Source organism: Manis javanica, chromosome 2 (genome assembly GCF_040802235.1).
Source record: "Manis javanica isolate MJ-LG chromosome 2, MJ_LKY, whole genome shotgun sequence".
In the NCBI taxonomy this organism is placed as follows: domain Eukaryota; kingdom Metazoa; phylum Chordata; class Mammalia; order Pholidota; family Manidae; genus Manis; species Manis javanica.
In genome coordinates this window covers 91627862-91649675 of record NC_133157.1, presented here as the reverse complement: position 1 = coordinate 91649675, position 21814 = coordinate 91627862, and the positions used below count along the sequence as shown (strand labels likewise).

The 21814-nt window shown below is 44.7% G+C and overlaps 1 long non-coding RNA gene and 1 pseudogene across 1 annotated transcript; one reads left to right on the top strand and one right to left on the bottom strand.

Moving 5' to 3' along the window:
* Positions 1–6954: 6954 nt before the first annotated feature.
* Positions 6955–19852, bottom strand: LOC118967236 (uncharacterized). Its single transcript, XR_005054129.2, has 4 exons — positions 17210–19852; positions 16149–16262; positions 7813–8485; positions 6955–7044 (listed from the first exon to the last, which is right to left on the bottom strand). It is a non-coding gene; the product is annotated as an uncharacterized lncRNA (long non-coding RNA).
* The window catches only part of LOC140847749 (rabphilin-3A-like), a 25869-nt pseudogene continuing 14240 nt past the window's right edge, over positions 10186–21814 (top strand).

Here is a 21814-nt window from a genome sequence, read left to right as displayed (position 1 = left end):
GAGCTCTTTGTATATTTTGGATGTCAACCCCTTATTGGATATGTCATTTATGAATATATTCTCCCATACTGTAGGATGTCTTTTTGTTCTACTGATGGTGTCCTTTGCTGTACAGAAGCTTTTCAGCTTGAGTCCCATTTGTTCATTTTTGCTTTTGTTTCCCTTGCCCAGGGAGATATGTTCATGAAAAAGTTGCTTATGTTTATATTCAAGAGAGTTTTGCCTATGGGTCTGCCCGATTCCCAGGAAAGGATTTCAGGGTAGCAAACCAATGGGAGACATCCAGAATGTCACGTGGCATCTCCTGCTTGGGGTCTCATTTAGCACTCAGAATGGAGTAACAAAGAAGGTTTATCTATTGCAAAATGCTTGTCTGCTGCAGCCAACCAGAAAGTAAGAATCTTGTGAACTATAAGGTCTTCCAATTTGTCTTGGCTTCCAGGAAACTCAGCCAAAAGTATATTGTTCTATCACGTTGTCATGGCATTTACTCAGGTAACTTCCTTCTCCTTGAAGAGTTGAACCTGTAGCCATAGTCTAGATTGTCTCACGTTCCTTTGGGAAAGAAAGAAGAAATAAATTCATAAACAAAATAAGTATATGGCCTTTCCTCTTGAAAAATCATGTCAGTGATGTCCTGAAAACTCAGAGCCCACAGGGACTCTTTCCTTTATCCAGTGCTTGAGAATGACTCCAGTTCTTCTTGTTGGAAATTAAGACTCAGATTGGAACTTCTAACCAGCCTTGATCATGGGAGGGGGTAAGAAAAAGAGAGTTCAATATCCTTACATCCACCAAAATGAAATAGGGCTCTATTACTATCCTTCCTAGCTGCTTCCCTGATCACTGGCAGCTCAGAGCCTAGCATATCTGAGCATGCACTGGCTATGTTTTGTCCCCAGAATGTCTGCACCAAGTGTGGGGTGGAGACCTCCAACAATTGTCCTCATTCCATGTGGCTCTGCAAAATCTGCATTGAGCAAAGAGAGGTGAGTGGATTGGTCCCATCAGCTTCTGGAGCACCCCCCTTTCTTTGTCTAGCTCCCCCTTCTTTGTTGGAACCGAAACAGGGTGGCAGTTGAGGTCTGGGGAACCTGGTCAGGCATGGGTCTTAAGGGGTTGGTATGAAAGGAACCAGCTCAGCTGTGAACACAACAACAGTCCCCAGATGTTTGAATGCATTTTTTTTCTCTCCTTCCACTTTTAGAATTTTTCTCTGCCTAGCAGTATGGAGCACACCACATCTAAGAAGTGGTATCTTACACTTCATATCCAGTCTTTTCCTTCTACTTTCCAGCTGTGTGACCTTATTCCAGTTTATAACCTTCTTGATAGTCAACTTTCTTTATCAAGAAAATGGGTATACTCAGACCCTCTTCTTGAGTATCAGGGACATTGTGGGCATCAAATAGGAATTGTGAAAAGTTGCATACTGGTGAGAAATGTGTGCTGGCTATTGTGTTCATGCACAGACAGCAGGGAGCAAAGCTAAAAACTGGCATTCACAAAGGCAAGAGCAATAGTGCTTGGCTGCTGTGTCTTCATCCTCTCCCTCTCTTGCCCCAGGTATGGAAGCGTTCTGGAGCATGGTTCTTCAAGGGCTTCCCCAAACAGGTCCTCCCCAAGCCTATGCCTATAAGGAAGCCCAAGACCCAGCAGCCCACCCTGGAGCCCAAGCACCCTGTGAGCCCACTGTCCCTGAGCATCCCACCCTGGAGCCCAAGCACGCTGCCCGGGCTCCAACTCGAGGTAGGACAAAAATGACTTTTCCTTTCAGTACCAAGGACAGATCCTGGCTAACTTGTCACCTAGAGGATGTCCTGACCTCCTGTCTGTGTTTCTACCCAGCTAGTGGACAGCCAGGCTCTGGGGTTGGGTCTAGGATGCCTATGTCCTCTTCACAGCTCACCATAAATAATTATCAGGAACGTAGCACAGAGAGCTCTCCAGCAATACCTTGCAGCCAAAAGCCTTTGTTGTCATCGTCCCTGCTGGAGCATTCAGAGGTAAAACAGAGGTGGGAATTAAAATTAGAAATGGAGAGACTCCCATCACCAATATACTCTCCGGAGCCTGGGGGGATTTGGGGCTTGCTGAGGAGGCCTTCCTTGCCCCTGATATTTCTTCTATCCACCACCAACTGCAAATCTGAAATTGGACTAATTAAAGGTAAAAGGTGCATACATACACATATGCACATAATGGTAAAAGATGAACAGACAGGAAATTAGTAAAGGAAAATTACCACTCCTATGGATATTATCACTATTATCCAAGTGTTATTATTAGTTATTAAAAGAATGATAAAAAGGAAGAGGCCAAATAGTAAAAAGGAAAAAAAAAACAAACACAATAAAAACACATTGTAATTGAATAAGACCATAAGCACTGACCAGATAAAGCCCTTGCAACAATTTCAACTAACACTGAGTGATAAAATCTGGTCTGCATGACAATTCCAGAGTTGTGTGCAGGCAGTGCTTCTGAAAGGAAGGTTATAGTTGAAGGTTTCAAAAATAAAAGTGCCCAGCTATGTTTCCTATAAGATTACTTCTCAAGATTCCAGTACAGTGGCTGGAACTTAAAAGGCACTCAACAAATGCTTTCCTGACAAGGCATGAGCAATTTCTATTCCTTGTGGAGAATCACCAAATTCTCAATATACACTACATGCCCTAGAGGCCCCCAGTTTCCACCACTAGAGCATCCTTCTTTCTCATTTCCGATTACTCCCTCTAGACTGCGAAGCTAGCATAGCATAACTGTCAAGACCTCAGGCATCTGAGGTCAGGAGGATATGAATTTGAATTCCAGCCCTTGCTTGGGCAAGTCACCTATCCTTTTGGAGACTCTTGCCCCATCTATAAAATGGAGTTAATAACTCATTGGGTTTTAGTCTGAAGATGAAATGAGATACTACATGCAAAGTGCTTTGCAGAGTGGAGCACTTTGTAAATGTTGGCCAATCTCACCACTTATACACAGATACATACACATATGCACATAATGGCATGAATGAGCTTACCAGATAAACTCTAGACAAAACAAATAACTCTGAAATATGGTGGATGTGACACCCATTCACCTCACTAGGAAGAAGTAACATCACCAGCATTGTACACTGAAGCTTAAAAAAATTAGTGGTGCTGGTAATAATAATTACCAAATTATTTTTAATAATTACAAATAATTATTATTGATTTAAATAAATCACCCAGTGCTCATGAATGTGTGGGGCAACAGGTACTCTATCAACTGTTGGTAGGACTCTAAGTCACTTCCAACCTTTTGGAAAGTCCCTGGCAGAATTTATTAAAATTTGAAGTATATATACCATTTGATCCAGCCATCCCTCTCTGGGAATGATTTAATAGCAATAAAAGTACCAACATAAAAGATATATGTATATTTATTACATTATTATGTATGGTACCAACAACACTGGGAAAGCCTATGTGTTCATTAGTAAAGGAATTGTTGAATGGATTAGGATATATCCACTCCATACTATACCGAGCATCTTTTAAATTTGAATGATGTAAATGTATATTATAGATTTGGAATTATGCCAGGATATGCACTTTCAATATTCTTTTAACCAAGAACAGACAAAATCCCTGCCCTTTTGCAGCTAAAATTCTCATGGGGGAAACACATGCTCAAGAAGCAGCAAATGCAAATATGATATAATAGCAAGTAGTGTACTTGCTTGGAAGCAAAAATGAAGGCAGGAAAGTGGGTAGATAGTGACGGGAGGCTCCATGTGAGATAGAATGGCCAGGGAAGGGCTGCCTGATGAGATGATATTTGGGCAGAAACCTCATGAAAGTGGTAGAGAAGGCTTGCAAAATATTTGGGACTATGATGTGCAAAGGAACTTGAGGTTGCAGCATGAGTCCTCGGGAAAATCAAGTTGAGTGAACAAAGCACATTCTAGAATGGTATATAGCCAGTGACCCCAGTTAGTTCTTCTTTAAGCCTATGTGTGCTCATATGTGTTTATGCATGCAAAGGAAATAATATGAAATAGTTCATGGGAGCTACATCAAAGGGGAGATTGGGAGGGTAGACTTCTAAATGAAAAAAAGTTTTTGGGATGGTGGATGGGGCCCTTTGTGAGTCCTTAATAATGGCTCTCCAGAAATCATAAAACAAGCACTCCCCATAATTTCTTTCTCTTTCCAGGTGACACTGAAGACAAGAGGGGCCCAGGTCCGAAGACAGGTGTGTTCTGCCGACTCTGTCTTCTACTTTGGGACAGGAATGCTTTTGCCCCACTCCTCCATTGCCTTTTCTCTGTTCAATCCATGCTTTTCCTTCCAGGCCCTGACCTGGCCTCTACTCCCGGGCGAGGAAGTTATGGGCCCCCTGTGCGCAGGGCCAGTGAGGTGCAGGCAAGCTCATCTAGCCAGGACCCAGAGAGCTGGGACCAGGGTCACAGTGTGGCTTCCGGAGACTCCAGCCGGAGCCCAGCAGGTAGGAGAGATGGGCAATCCCAGGCAGACTTCCTGGATGAGAATCAAAAGGGATGTGGAGGACCGTGTTTTTATTCATTTATTTATCCAGTACTTATTGAGTACCTACTGTGTGCTGTGTTCTCTTCTAGATGCTGGTTCTAGTGTATGGGAGAGGAAAGACAGGATTCAGAAACAATTCTGATTCTAGACATTCATAATTTTGGTTATATCCTTTCCTTGCTCGAGTGCCATAAATAAGAAAAACATGGATTTTTCCCCCTCCTCTCCCAAAAAACTCTGGGGTGAAACACCCCTTGACTTTGAGCAAAGTCAGGATGCTTTCCTCTCATAGATCCACCCAAATTCTTTCTTGCTGTGACAGGTGGCCTCTGCTGTCCGTGACATGGGGGTGTCAGCACAGCCGGGCCACCGCCCACAGCTGCTCGCGCCTCCTGGGGTTCTGGCACCTCTGGCCTCACTCATGGTGGATTTATTTGGCAAGACTGCCCACTGGTGGGAATCCTTGATTCCTGGGCTTTAAAAGAAATGTCTACTAGCTTGGGGAGATCATATTCTTTAGTCCATTGTGTGAGACTCAGAACAGCTTCATTTCTTTTATAATGAAGGAATGAGACCAGGTCTAAAGTTAGATGGGCTGAATACTTAGGCCCCGTGCTGACCTCTGGCCTGTTCTTCCTGAATAGAGGGTTTGTAGCTTAGCTCCTTAGCTCCTCTTCTTGACAAGAGAGCTGGGCACATACTTTGTGCTAATCTGCTACCTAGACCCCCTAATGACCCTATGATTCAGATTCCCAGAGAAAGATTAATTTCATAGATCTGCAACATCAGAGAATATTTACTGAGTGCTTACTATGTGCCAGATGATGTCCCAAGCTCTTCACATATGTCATCTCATTTAATCTTTGTCACAACCCCGAATCCAGGTGTGAAGACTTATAATTCCCATTTAACAGACAGAGAAACTGAGCTCAGAGAAGTGATGCTGTTTGCCCTAGGTCACACAGCTATTAATTGGCTAAAATGGAAATTAAACACACATCTGCCCAACATCAAAGCCTGTGCTTTTTGTTTTTTCTCTTCCAGAGGTGAAGTTTTTATTGACAATGCTTTTTAAAAATCTTTACTGTAATAAAATGTACCTAATATGAAATGGACAGTTTTAACTACTTTTAAGTGTACAGTTTAGTCACATTGTCATGCACCCATCACCACCATCCATCTCCAGAACTATTTAATCCCAAACTGAAACTTTGTACACATTAAACAATACCTTCAAATTCCCCCCTTCCCAGTCCCTGGCAACCACCAGTCTATCTTGTCTCTGTACACTTGCTTATTCTAGACACTTCATATAAACAGAATCATAATATGTGGCCTTTTGTGACTGGCTTATTTCACTTAGCATACTGTTTTCAAGGCTCATTCATGTTGTCGCATGTATCCGAATTTCATTCCTTTTTAAGACAATAATATTCCATTGTCTGCTTAGACCCCATTTTGTTTATCCATTCATCTGCCGGTGGACACTTGGGTTGTTTCCACCTTTTGGCTAGTGGGAATAATGTTGCTATGAACATTGGTATATAAATATTTATTTCAGTTCCTGCTTTCAGTTCTTTGGGGCTGTGCTAAGGAATCCCATACACTTAAGGAGTGCAATGGCTGGAGTATATGGTAAGACTGTGCTTAATTTTTTGAGGAACCACTATAGCGTTTTCCACAACAGCCTCACCATTTTAACATTCTCAACAGCAGTACGTCAGGGTTCCAGTTTCTCCACATCTTCACCAACACTTGTTATTTCCTGTACATGATATACACGTACCATATATAACCTAGCCACCCTGATGGCTGGGAGGGGACATCTCATTCTGGTTTCCAGGGGCATTTCCCTAATGATCAGTGATATTGGGCATCTTTTCATGTGCTTATTGGCCATTCATATATCTTCTCTTTGGAGAAATGTTTGTTCTTTAGCCCACTTTTTAATTGGGTTGTTTGTGCTTTTATTATTGAGTTACAGGAGTTCTTTATATAATCTGGATAATAATCCCTAATCAGATACATAATTTGCAGGTATTTTCATTCCATTGGTTCCTTTTTCACTCTGTTGACAGTATCAACATTGTCATTTGATGCAGAAACATTTTAAATTCTGATCAAGTCCAATTTACCTGCTTTTTCTTTTGTTTTCTGTACTTTCGGCTCATATCCCAAAAAATCATTGCCAAAGCCAATGTCATGATGTTTTCCCTGTTTTTGATTAAGAATTTTATAGTTTTAACTCTTGTGTTTAGATCTCTTATCTCTGATTTATTTTGAGTTAATTTTTGTTTATCAAAGCCTGTGCTTTTAACCCATGTATGATTTTGCCTCCTGAGGGAAAAGACAGTCACATGACATTCTTAAACCACATTTGGGTCCCCTATCCCTGGACAGTCATTATAAATGTTCCCCTTATCTATGAAGCTTCTAGCACTTACCTGCTCAACCTTGGGCTGAGTTAATTGCTCCATCCTCTGAGGTCCTGGAGTACTGACACGCAGCTCTAATGAGCACTGCACAGCTTTTTAAAGAAAAGTCTGGGATATAACGCTAGGTCCATGTGAAGATAGAGACCAGATTCCTCCAATGATAATAACAGTGTTTAGGGTTTACTACATGCCAAACACTGTTCTGAGCACTTTGCATGCACCGTATCATTCTATCTCTACCACAACCTATGAGGTAGGTACTATCATCCCCATTTAACAGACAAAGAGGCTGAGGCCCAGAGAAGCTAGATCGTGTGAATGAAAGCAATATCACAGCACCTGTGCTTTTTCAACACTCATGTCACTGCTGTAACTTGCCCTGGAGGTCTGAGTATTAGAGTGGCCACCCTCTAGGGAAGGAGAAGGAGGTCTGAGAGATCTGAGAGTGTCAGGGGCTGCATTCAATTCAAATCGAATCCAGAGATGTTGCCCAAGATGAGTGGTCCCAAGCTTTCCCGTTTCCACTGCGTGTGTGTGTGTGCACGAGCACACGCACGCACCTGACAGGGCTGTTTCCTCTCCTTTACCCTGCAGGTTTGAGATGGGCCAACACTGTCAAGGCCTCCAGACCTGCCCCTGCCTCCATGCAGAGCCCAGCACCTCCTCAGCCTGGGCAGCCAGGTACCTGTCACCCATCTGCCTGCTTAGGCATCACTCAGCTGGGACCCCAATACCTCCCAGCCTTGCTCAGAGAGCCCACTGGGCTTTCTGCAAGGCTGCAGCCACTGCCAAACCCTAAGGTCTTCTAAGACTTTAGAATGGGAAGCTGGGTAGGGGTGGGGGTGTGGGGAGCATCTTACCAGCTAAATGGAAGAAGCCACAGTGCTTCACTCTTGAGTGTTTCCACCTGCAGGGATTGTCAGTCACATGCAGCAACCACCTACCCTTTATTTCCTTAATATCTTTCTTCGATTTGATTCACTTGAAAAACATAACCAATAGAACTTGCTATTACACACTCTCTTTCAAGAAAATTTAAAGGACATTGGTCTTATAAAAAGGCAATGTTCCCAGAAGAGTAGTGTGAGATTCAGCAAGAAATGGTAAGCAAGGAGATTAATGATTTGCAAAAATCTAAATAAATATGGACTGTGCAAAACAATAGAAATAATGCCTAGTTGGTACAGTTAAAATTTTGTTACTTTTAAAGAAACCTATATTGACATAAGTGGGAAATCAGTGTTCATGCCATAAAGAAGAGTGTATTAGTTGGCTAGGGCTGCTGTAACACAGAAGCACTGGGTGGCTTAAAAATAACAGAAATTCATTGTCTCACAGTTCTGGGCCTGAAATCTAAAACCTAGGTGTCAGCACGGTGGTTCTCTCTGAAGGCTGTGAGGAGAATCTGTTCCATGACTCTCTCCTAGCTGCCGGTGGCCTCAGGCTTTCCTTATCTCATAGACGGCATTCTTCCTAAGTCTTCACATTGTCTTCCTTCTTGGCAGGTCTCTCCTGTATCCGCATTTCCGTTTTCTGTAAGGACATAGTCATACTGGATTAGAGTCCACCCTAATGACTTCATCTTAACTTGACCATCTGTAAAGACCCTATTTCTAAATAAGGTCACATTAACAGGTACTGTAAGGTTGGGATATCTACATCTTTTAGGGAGCACAACGGCAACCCATTATAGAGGGTAATTATAAAAGTTACCATAATGAAAAGAAAACAATGCAATGAAATCTCAGTACTCTGGCCTGGTGAAGGTTCTGAGTTCTTTTTTGTTCAAAAGGGAAATTTGCAATGGTTAGAGAGGTGTTAAAGACAGAGAGGCATCTAGATGAGACTTTCTCCATGACAGAATCAGAAATGACAGGCAATAGAAACAGAAATGACTTTCTCTCTGTGTCACTGAATGTAATGTCATGCCCCATCCCTGTGACTCTCCCTTGCATCCCACACTTTGGGAAATGTAGTTGTAAAGAGTCCACCTGGACCACTAATGCCACTGTAGCAATGGTAACCCAAGGCAAACTCAAAGTGTAAGCTTGCCTTCCATCTTGCACATGATTGTCACTCCATTCATCTGCCAGCCTCACAGAGGCTGAGAACAGCCAGAGAACATTGAAAAGCCGGTATCATCAGCCCCATTTACAGAAGAGGGAATTGAGGAAGGGAGGATTGGGGCTTGAACCCAGGACTTTCCAACGCCAGAATCCCCCAGTGGAACCATTTCTGCAGCCCTGGATACCCCTGCACATCACCTACTGCCTCAGTCTTGTCTCCACACCCATGAAGAAGGTCAGCCCAGGGCAATCATCTCTGCTCCATCCTCTTTCTCTCTTTTCCCCACTTAGGACCCCCAGGAGGCAGCAGATCGAGTCCTGGGCCAGCAGGTCGCCTTCCAGATCAGAGACCAGGCAAGTATCCTTTCAATGCCTTTCCCTCTCTCCCACTTCAGCCCCCACAGTGCCAGACCTCTGCCCATTCTGCACCCAGAAACCTAGCTGATGAGCTCAAAGGGGCCCCTCTCTTCCCACAACTCCAGATGGTCTATACTAAAATTAGACAGACAGAAAATGGCCTCACATGAAATGGATAAGAGCACACACTGTCTGGATTCACACCACTGCTCCTTCATATCCTGGCTGTGTGGCCCTGGACAAGTTACTTAACCTGCCTGAGCCTCAGTTTCCTTATCTCTAAAATGGGGATAATACTCTGACCTACTTCACAGAGTTGTGGGAGGATTAAACAAACTAACCCATATAAAACTGTAGCACATGGCCTGGAATATATTACGACCACGCTGTGGGACAGCGATGATTATATATGTTACATGTGCATCGCCATCATCATCAATTACCACAGCAACAGCTTATTTGTTGTTCCCTAATGCACCAGGCACTGTTTTAAGGCTGTACATATATATTAGGTAATGTTAAAAATAATAGCTACTACTAGTTGAGTACCTTCAGGTATTATAATTCCCATTTATAGATGAGGAAACTGAGGCTCAGAGACATTAAGTAACTTTCCCCAGCTCACAGAGCAGAGATCCAAACCAAGGCTGTCTGGCTGCAGAGCCAAGACCACTGATAAGTACCACCATGAGTTGTGTTCTGCCTGTATCTGAGTCAGCTCATGTGACTTGTCATAAAACAGATTCCAAGGCCCCACTGCATCATCTACTGATTCTGGGTGGTGCCCGGGAACCTGCATTTTTGCACCCTTCCCTAGGTGGCTTTGACAAAGGCAACATTCCAAGAACCACTGAATATGACGGCATGATATGACAGCCCTGTCACCTGGAAGTGGTGATCCTTCATTGAAGGGCTCTGGGTGATTCTGGTGCAAGGCTTACTGAATGCCTGGTATACAGGGTGGTCTCACTCATAGTAATACTGTAGCAGCTGTTGCTGCTACTGTTAAGACACAGGGACTCAGCTGCCTCTTCCCATGTCCCCTGCAGAGGTGGCTCCCAGTGATCCTGGCTATGCAGGGGCTTCTGCCCCACCACGGGAGGACAGAATGGGAGGAGTTGGCTACTCAGCAGTTGGAGCCAGGGAGAACCGCACAGGCCACCCTCCAGGCCCCTATTCCCAGGCATCTGCTGCTTCCCAGCCTGCTGGGGTCCCCGCCTGCCAGCCCCCACCTCCAAAGGAGGACGAAGAGGAAGCCAACAGCTATGATTGGGATGAAGCAAGTAGGTGGCACTTCACGGAGGGGTGTCTGGGAAAAGTTGCCTCAAGGGTCACTCCCAGGGAAACAGGAATGGCTCCAGGGATAGCTTTGTACACCCCCTGTCCCCCTAGATGCCAAATCTAATAAGCATATTAACCAAGTTATAAAGACAACTTTGTGCTACTAAATTCACAAAATGACATCAGCTTTCTAAAGAATTAGTGCAATATATATATATATATGTATATGTATATGTGTGTGTGTATATATATATATTTTTTAATGCACATAATATCAAAGTTACTATTTAAATCATTGAAAAGAGTACAGTTCAATTGCATTCACTTGGTTTAGCTTGGCGGTTCCACAAAATTCACAGCAGTTCTACTTTGTGGCCATCCTACTTTTCTGCTTTTCCACATCCTAGTCCTTCACACAGAACAGTGACACCTGCTCCCACTTTCTGCCTTACACATCTTTTCCCGGACCTGCCAAGCCCGGATGAACCCTCCCAGCCTGTGTCTGCCCCAGTTATGATCTGTCCTGGCAATTCCTAACAAGCCTGCCTCCATTTTCAACTCTATTCTCCTCCCTCATCTCTATATTGAATAGGTTTTTATTGAGCACCTACTAGGTACCTCCAGACTATTCTAAACGTTAGGGTACCGAGGCAAAAAAATGACAGGCAAGATGGCTGATCTAATGAAACTAACATTCTAGTAGAGAGACACAGTTACCATTGCACTGAGTTCATTTCAAATAGAGATAGAGCACCATGAAGAAAATAAAATAGGGTGAATAACCATGAAGATGGCTGCTTTAGATGCACTGATTAGGTAGGACTTCTCTGAGGTGGCATCTAACCTGCGATATGGATAATGAGAAAGGTGCCAGCCACGTGAGGGTCTAGAGGGAGAGCATTCCAGGCAGAGGCAACAGCAAATGCTATTACTCATTTATTCACTCAGCAAGTAAGTGAGCACTGACTGTGTGCCCTGCATTGTGCCCAGTGTGGACATAGCCATGAACAAGACAGTTAACTGAGCAATTGAACAAATGATTAACTGATCCCAGATGTGTTGAAGGCTCCAAAGTAGAAGAGGGTCTACCAGGATGGGGTATCCAGAGCAGACCCTGAGCATTCCTCTCCTCTATAGGCCCAATGACTGGCCAGACTGGCACAGATTAAGTGCTCATGAAATGTTTGTTGAATGACTGAATGAATGTTCTCTTGGTACCTGCCTCTGCCCCCTTCAGCCACCCTTGGTGCCCTGGAGTTCAGCCTTCTCTATGAGCAGGACAACAGCTCTCTGCACTGCACCATCATAAAGGCCAAGGTGGGTGAGGGGGCCCCACTCAAGGTGCTCTGGCATTTCTGGGGGACTTGGGGAGGGTATGAGTTACCAAGCCTGTCTCCTGTCATTGCCTTGTCTATCTGTGACAATGACAGAAATGACAGAGGGCAGGGATTAGCTATGGCCACTACCTTTAGGGGTGTACTTCCTCCAGTGATGATCCCAGAGGGGTTTCATTTAACTGTGGCTGCCACCCAGGAGTAGAGGCAGCCAGGCTTCAAGAGTAGAGCCCAGATCTGCCCAGCCCCATCTACAGCCACTGGAGAGGACCGCAGAGGTGCCGCCGGGAGGCAATGACAGCCCGACTTGACAGCTGACATGCCCACCGAACAGCTTCTTCTGTGGATGTGGCTGTCAAGCTGGAGCAGCAGCCTGAGTTGGGGGCCATTGTTGCAGATACAAGGACCATCATGTGGGCCTGCGAGGGGGCGGGAAAGGCAAACCAGGATGGAAGAGCATCTCCACGCAGCAGGCTCAGGGGAAGGGAGCTGATTGAACTCCAGACCCTGAGAAAAGCTGGATGATATGAGTGCAAATCTCAGAAAGTGACTGAGCAGGATTTCCCCCCACTCCAAGTCTGGTCCGTGTAGAAGAACAAGCAAGGCTGCAGAACCAGGTGTCCTGGGATCAAATACCAGCTCCCCTGCTCCTAGCTGTGTGACTTAGGGAAGTTACTTAACCTCTCTGTGCCTCAGTATGTCCATTTGTAAACTGGAGATAGTAATGGAGCCTTGTCAATAGGGATGACTGTGAGTATTAAGTGTAAGACATGGGCTAGTTTGTGTAGGACGGTCCCCAGCTATGCCTGTTGCCTCACTATGATACTTAAAAGCTCCCCTTTCACTCACAAAATGTCCCTGTTTGGATGATAAGTGAGGTACGAAATGCTTAGCGTGACTCCTAGGTCAACACACTCAGGTTATTTCATCAGCAAGCGAGCATTTATTGAGCCCCTATGATATATCAGCCACAGTGGCAAGCACTTAGGTGCATTCACCGCCACTCCAGTGACACAGGGAGGGAAGTGCATGCAGCATCTTATTTCATCTTCATAGGGACCTCTGAGGTGGGGAACATTATTGGCCCCATTGTGCAGATGGGAAAACTGAGGCTCAGAGAGTGAAAGCCTGAGGTCACAGCTGGTAGGTTTTGAGCTGGATTTGAGTCCAGAGGTAACAGTCTCTCTCTTTCTGTATGTAACCATTCACTAGCAGTCCCCTCTTCCAGATCCAGATATGGGGGGAACCACATCAGTACAGTCCCTTTGAGACAGGGCTCCAGAAACTCAGATGCCTATAGGCTAGGCTGGTGATGGTGGTGAGAAGCGTGGGATGGGTGTGAGATGTTAGAGGGTGCTAGTAATTCCAGTAAATTCAAGTGAGCAGACCCCAAACACAGTGTGATTCAAATTTTAATACACCATGCCTGTCAATTTGCACAGTTCTATAATTATTCCTATTTTACAGAAGGAAAACTGAGGCACAGAGAGACTAAATGACTTGCCTGAAATTTGAACTGTGCTCTTCCCCATGAAGCTACCCTGCCGGCTCCTCCCTTGCGCCCCACTTGTGGCCTCCTCCCCACCTAGTAGTAGTGAACCATGCTCACCCTCACCTGGGCCAGAGCACCCTTCACAGGTGAGATTCCATCTGACCCTCCAAGAACCCCGGGATGCAGGCTGCAAGCAGCCCCATTGAACAGATAAGGAAACTGAGGTCCACGGAGATCACAGGACATGATACACAGGATTTGGGTTAGTGGGGTGGCAGGGGACGGTGGGAGCCCAGAGGTGGGACACTGGGACACCTACCTGAGCCTGGGCACAGAGGGATGGACAGAGTGTATCTGAGCCCTTGGAATTTGGGAGTTGTTCATATTAGTAAACCCAGCTTAATTTGTGCCCCTGACAGACTCCCTTCCCCACCAGTGATTCATCTGAGCCCCATCCCAGCCCTATGAGGCAGGCCAGGCAGAGACTGTGATCCCCACCATATGGTCTCAGACATGGTACAGGGGCCAGGGCTAGAATCAGGCCTCCTTTCCCTAGCCTCTCCTATTCTCCCACCCTTCCTATTCTGAGACAGCTCCCCACATCCTAGTAGTGACAGTTCAACCTTGAAGGGTTAGACTTACCGTGTGCCAGGCCCTGTGCCCAGCACTTTACAGGTGAAGCTGTGTTTACGTCTTACCACTCCACAAAGCAGATACTGTTCTCATCCTGTTTGACAGGTAAGGAAAATGAGGCTCGGAGAGGTGAAGAAACTTGGCAAAGGTCACACAGCAGCAAGTGTCTGGCCAGGCTTTCACCCTTGTCTGCCTGATTCCAGAGCTCTTTCCCAGACACTGTATTTCCCTTCCTTCTCCTTGGAAGAGGAAGCATGCAGGGTGGACTGATGGGCAGGACAAGTGCCAGGGGCCGTGGCCATTGCTTACGACAGCTGAGCACCTGGCCCTCCTAAGGTTCTCACACCACAGCTTTTGCCTTTTCTCTTGCAGGGACTGAAGCCCATGGATTCCAATGGCTTGGCCGATCCTTATGTTAAGCTGCACCTCTTGTCGGGAGCCAGCAAGGTACCATATGGCCAGGGCCTCTCAGCAGGATGGACACATGAGCCCTGGCTGGCACCCAAGGTTCCCAGCTCAGAGCTTAAAATGGCCCTATCTGCCCCCAGTTCCCGCGTCCTCCCTGATGGCAAAGTCCTTACAAGGGGTCAGGGGGAGGCCAGCAGTCATTGTCCTTCAGGGGCCATGGCTCTGCCCACTTCTCTGACCCAGAAACTTGGGATCCAGGGAGCAGCCAAAGGTCAAGAGAGAAGCAGATGCATTGATTATGCCCTTCACCTGCTCAAATATCTTCAGTGGCTCCCCAGTGCTGACCCTGACCCACCTCCACCTACCCATTTTATGCCCGAACCAAGGGTTCCTCATTTTTCAATAGAAATGACTAATCCTCTCCAGATTTTAGGGCTAAGTACCTGAGATAATGTTCTATTACTGAGCAAAAATGTACCCCCTTCCTACTCACTTGCTGATAATACTTTCCTTTGTGGAGGGAAAGTGGGGGTAATTCTCTCTGGATTAGCCCATGCAGAACACATGACTGAAAATGGAAGTATGCATTCTTGGATTTTATTTTTTGTTTTATTGTGTTAATTTGGCACGGATGTCTTAAAAACAAAGAAGACCACAAGACCTCTTGGCACATGATCTTAGGAAAATGCCTGTTAAAAATCCCTGCAAGTATGAAATGCCCCATAAGACAAAAGAGGACACACACACCACACACACACACACACACACATTCTCTCTTTCACTGTTTGCATCAAGGAAAGAGTACCTCCCCTGGCATTGGTCAAACTGTGAAGTGTTTGGCCACTCTCCTTCGAACTCCTTAGTGATGTTTGTTTGTCCTTGAGACTTTCTCCTTTGCTCACTCCTAAGTCCAAACTTGCATTGCCAAAGAATCCAGGGAGTCATTTACATGTTAATATGAATAAGATTTGTCACCTGGCCACCTCTTCTGGGTATGCTGCCTTTCTAGCCTTTCTCTCAGAGAAAAATGAAAGGACAAAGATAGGGAGGGCAAAGATATTTTGCCTGCCCCATCTAAGGAATTTCAAGCATGGATAATGCTATTTGGGGAAGTGAAAGGAGCTGTCCCAGTATCCCTAGAGATTGTTCCTTAATTGCCTACGCATGGCTGACTCTTATTTCTGCCTTCCTGGCTTATAAATGATATTTTTTCCTCAAAGGAAGATGTCTCTATTTTCTAATCTTAACGGAAAGTTTAAAGAGAGAGCCCAGTGCATGGAGGGAGGGGTGGCCCTGTGGCCAGCACTGGTGACAGCTGTAGCCATCACCTAGAGGATGCCTGCCCCCCACTCGCTGAGAAAATGCATTTCAGAGCACTGAGCTGCTAGATGCTCTTCAGGGGAGGGGACTCCTCAATCACCCACCCATCCAACCCAAAAGAGCCCCAGGAATGTAGCTGCGGGGTTGGCTCCCTCCTGAGGCAGGTGTCTGTTCATCTCTCTGGGCTGTAGGCCAACAAGCTTCATACAAAAACCCTGCAGAACACCCAGAACCCTGTCTGGAATGAGACTCTTGTCTACCACGGTATCACGGAAGAGGACATGCAGAGGAAGACCCTGAGGTACCTGCTGGGCCAGTGGGCGGAGAGGGCACCAAGGCGGGGCAGACCGAGGCATGGGTGGCTCCCGGGGGCCGCTCTTTCAAACAGCTCTGTGTAGTATTTTCTTTCTTTTTCAATTCTACAAAAAAAACAATATATATTTCTGGTAGAAACTCTTGGAAATGCTGATAACTAAGACTCTTAACAGCTTGGTGTCTGGACATCTGGGTTTTTTGTATTTATTATATTTGTGTGTGTCTGTGTGTGTATATGTGCAAACCTTTCTTATAAATTGAGGGTTTACAAAAATGAACCATCCTATTAATTAGCCTGTCTTTCTTAGCAGTATATTGATACCATTTCATATTCTTCTATAATGCAGTATTAAATGCATTTTTAATTACATAAGTAATAAATGAATGCATTCTTCTTGCAAAAAACTATAGCAGAGGCAAATCTCCTTTTAAATTTCTGTCCCCTCCCTCAGCCTGGGCCTGCTTCCTCCTTCTGTGAGTGGATAAATAGTTATCCTGTTGTTTACAATGTAGGAACAATTAGGCTGCATGTATCTGGATCTTGCCTTCTTTCTTAACAATATGTCTTGGCGTTACAGCCATGAGAAATATCTAGCTAATATTTAAGGACTTCAGAGTATTCCACAGAATGGATCCATCATAGATTTTTTTAATGTCTTATGATTGCTATAAATATACAGAAAAGTACAGAACATAATAAAACAAATATCCATGAACTCATTACTCAGGTTTTTAAAAATTAAACTCAATATTTTCCTGTTTGTGCTTCAGCTCTATTTTTTTTCTAAAGAATAAGGTGCTACAGATGCAAGTTGTAGCTCCTCTTGGGTATTCCATCCCCCCTCCTCCTCCCCTTCCCAGAGCTAAACGCCATACTGAGCTTTATAGGTATCATTCCCAAGCATGTCTTATACTTTAGCTACGTAATTATGCATCTATAAATGATATATGGCATTGTTTGACATGTTTTTAAATGTTATGTAATTGTCTTACCAATCTATTCAGCCAGATCCCTGTGGATGGACATTTAGGTTGTTTCCAATTTTCTTACCATGAAGTTGCAGCGAGCGTCCTTCATGCTTCCTTGCCTTATGTAGGGGCTTTTCCTCAGGGTAGAAATCAAAGAGGACCATTTACTGGATCATAGGATACTTTGTTGTTGGTGTTTTTTTTTAATTTTACAAGTCACACAAAGTGCTTTTCAAATGGGCTGTTCCAAGTACATTCCCACCAGCTGCAATACTATTTTAAGTAAACATTTGCATTGCAGTGTAACATCCATTTAGAAAAATGCACACATGAAAAGGGATAAATTGATGAGCAGATGGATGGATTTTCACACTGTTGAGCACACTAGAATTGGAGAACAGAGCATTCTCAGACCACAGAAGCCCCCCACAGGTGCCCTTCCATCTAGTGAGGCCCCTCCCCTCAGGATATTCACTGTCCTAACTTCTAACAGGACAAATTAATTTAGTCTGGTCTTGTACTTTCTATAAATGAAATCATACAGCACGACTCTTGTGTCTGTCTTCTTTCATCTAATATTGTATCTATGTTTTTCATCCCATTTATTGTGTGTAGTTGTAGGTTGTTCACTGTCATCACTGTTTGGTATTCTATTGTGTGACTATACCACAGTTTTATTCACCCATTCTACTCTTAGTGGTCATTTGGTTAGTTTTCAGTTTGGGGGTGTTCCAGTAGTGCTTCTAGCAACATTCTAGTGGTTGTGTCTTGAAGCACAGGTGCACACTAGGAATGTTGGGGCTGAGTCATAGTATATGTATATGTTCAGCTTTAGTAGAGACTGCCAGTTTCCCAGAGGGTTGTACTGATTTATACTCCTGCCAACAATGTATAAGAGTTCCGGTCGCTCCACATCCTCATCAACACTTGTTCATGTTGTCTGTTCTGGTGGGTGTGTGGTGGTGGTGCAGTGTGGTTTTGCAATTCCCTGATGGCTGATTGCAACACTATTTCTCATACATACAGTTACATTTTTATGGCTATTTCATAATTTTCTTAAGTAGTCCTCCCATGATAGAGTAGTTATGTTATTTCTGCTAAACTGCTTAAATTTAAATTGTTTCACAATTATAAACAATACTGGGATAAACATCATTCTGGTTAAATTCTGTTCACTTATCTTCTTATGTCTTGGAGATAACTTCCCAGAAGTGGCATGCTTAGGTCAAAAATGGTGATTATTCTTAGGTCTTGGGACACACATTGCCCTACAGGAGGATGTACTGGTTACACCCCCACCAGCTGAGAAGAGACAACTCTTTTCTCTAGTTGTATATAAAGGGGCTCAGCCATGGGGTATTCTGGACCTTCAGAACTTTGAACGTTGTTCAACAAATGTTGATGGCAAAGGAATGAGATGCCATGAGTTCTTGCCTGTCCCCCAGATTTGCCTCCCATGCCTTGGGAGAACAAGTCCTTTCTTCCACTTAATATATGTGAGGATGAACTACCACACCTTGACTGGTCCTTTTGGCCTCCTTGGAGGACCTTCCTCATGACCTGTCCTTTCTGTGTCTCTGTTCTACTCAATGCATACAGGGTGAATAACAAAAGACTATATAGTATTCTAGGATTCAGGGGGACCTGGATTGAAATACTGGTTCCCTAGCCTCTTACTAGAGAAAAATGATTCAAACTCTCTTGGCCCCAGTCTTCTCTCCAAAGTCAGAAACCCAGATGTTTTGGGGGATGAAAAATTAAATGAGAAGAGGTCAGCTCAGTTCCTAACCTCACTTTGCAGAAGATGATACTCAACTGGCCATAAAGTATATGAAAAGGAGCTGAGCCTGATTAATCACCAAGAAAATTTAAATGAAAACAACAACGAGATACTATTGCCACTCAGAAAGGCTAAAATTAAAAACTGCCAAAATCGAAGTCAGAATGAAGAGCAGTCAGAACCTGCAGAGACTGTGGGTAGGAGAGGAATTGGTGGAATCACTTTGGAAAGCTGAAAAGTTATAGCAAAGGTAAAATTAAGTGTAGTCCAAAACTCAGCAGTTGTATGCCTAGTCAGATGCCCAAGAGAAATATGTACATGTGCACATGAAAAGACAGGAACAGGGATGTCCCTCTGCAGCTTCATTCACAATAGGTCAAAACTAGAGATAGTGCCAAACCAAATGCCCATCGGCAGCAGAATTATTGTGGCATATTTATATAATGGAATACTATACAGCAATAAAAAGGACAAATCACTATAGACATGGATGGATCTCACAGACATAATGTTGAGCAAAAGAAGCCAAACATAAAGGGGTGTATGCCATCTGATTTTATTTATATGAAGGTCAAAAATAAGATACTTACTCTTGCCAGAGGCCAAGGTAGTGATTATTTTCAGGGGAGGTGTGACTAGGAGGGTTCTGAGGGTCTTCTGGATATCAGAATGTTCCATATCTTGATCAGGGTGTTGGTGGTTACATGGGTATATATGTATGTGCAAATATTCAGCAAACTATAAATTTAAGATTTGTGCTTATAAGTTATACTGCAATAGAGGAAATAAAAGTACCTGGCCTAGTGCTCATTGAATAGGAAATTGAAATATTCCTATGCACATTATCCATTCCTTGCCAGCATCAATCATAACTCTTGGTCCATAACTGAAGCACAGTAATAGGCTCTTCTTTTTCTCCCCACCCCTATTTCAATCACAGGATCTCTGTCTGTGATGAGGACAAATTTGGCCATAACGAGTTTATTGGTGAGACCAGATTCTCCCTTAAGAAATTGAAGCCCAACCAGAGGAAGAATTTCAATATCCGTTTGGAGCGGGTGATCCCCGTGAGTGCCTTTGCCCCAAGGGTTTGATTGGGGAGAAGAATCTGGAGGGGTGCTCCCTTCCTTAGGCCTGTAACTGGGGTGGTAGATCTGCAGAGTGCCTGACAGTAGAGGGCCGTGGCAGCTGTTGAGAAGAGGGTGACGATTTCAGGTCAGAGCATCAGGGTTGTATCCTGGCTCTGCCTGTTTCCACCCTGTGTTAGCATCACTTCTCTGAACATCGGAGTACTCTTCAGTAAATGGGGAAGAGCAGTGTGGTGTGACAGTGTGGGTTCAACTTCCAGCGTTGCCACTTCCCCACTCTCTGGATTTGATAACTGTTCTGAGCCTCAGGTTTTCATGTTTATAAAATGGGCATTATAATAGTACCTGCCTCATGGAGGGGGTGTTGTGTGAAAGACATATCAGAAACTGGTACATAATCAGCACTCATAAATTAACTGTTGTTATAGGAAATGATACTGTCATACCCATGATTGTCAGTCATGAAGTCATAAAGCACATGGAGCTACACATGAGGCAGAATAGCACTGTGATTAAGAGTATGGGCTCTGAAGCCAGACTCCCTGGGTTTGAATCCCAGGCTCTAGCACTTACAGTGTATCCTGAGTCAGATTACTTAACTTCTCTGGGCCTCAGTGCTTTCATCCATAAAATGGGATAATATACTTCCAACCTCAGAAGGTCTTTTCAGGACTGATATGAGAGGACACACGTAAAGCATTAAAGCCATTATTGTTAGATGTGGCCCTTGCCTTTTGAGAAAGAACAAGAACCAAAGGTTCTCCAGTTGCACTGCACCTTAAAATCACCTGGAACTTTCAAAATCAGAGCTTTACAAACTAAGATTTGTGGGGATCTCCTTGGAGATTCTAACTTAGTGCGATAGGGTGGGACCCAGCAATCTGCTTAGAGATAATCCAACCTCTCCTTTCTTACATTTGGGCCAACTTGGGCCTAAAGAAGGGAATTGTTGCCCAGGTCATACCACAAGCCAGTGGCTGTGCTCTTGGGCACCTGCCAGAGCCCAGCTCTCCTGTAACCACCAGTGAGGCCACTCCCCCGGGCAGCAGGCCAGCCTCCCACCAGGAAGATGGGGGGCAGGGGAAACCCTGCAGCATTTCCCCACCAGATGGTCGGCATGATGATGGAATATCTGGGTACCACACCATATTTTTATAGCACAGACAAAGGAACAAGACACAACAAGGAAAATTGCAAGGAGGAATTCGCACTGTGTGCCAGGCTCCAAATAAATCATTAAAGACAGTCCTAGGACGAAGCACTTCCTCTGAGTGTTTGCCTGGTAACAGCTGGTTCTTCAGGCTTCCCCTTCCTTCCCTCACTCAGTTGTCCAGTTGGTCAGGACGTTGGCCAGGTCCCCACCTGGGTTGTCAGCTCCTGAGCTGGCACATCGTGCTGCGACAGACGCAGCCAAGCCCCGAAGCACAGAGGTGGCAGGACAGGCAGAAGCCTGCAGTGGCCACAGGACTCTGCTGACCATCATTGTTTGCTCTTTGCCCTTACCCTTCACACCATCAACTCCCCCCATATACCCCCCCAGGGACAGGGGTCTTATAAGTGCTGTGCTATCCCCTGTAGACCCCAGTTTTCCTCATCTCTAAAGTGGGGAGGCTGGATTTAACCACTGGTTTTCACATTGTATTTACAGAAGGACCTTAGGAACCATGGGGGAAGAAGCACCTGGTGGGCCAGACCCCAAGACCTCTGTGTCTCTTGAACCAGAGATGAAATCTTATGTGTTTTGTGTAGGCAGTACTCTGCCATTTGCTGGTGTGCGACCTTGGGCAAGTGGCTTAACCGTTCTGACCCACAGTGTCCT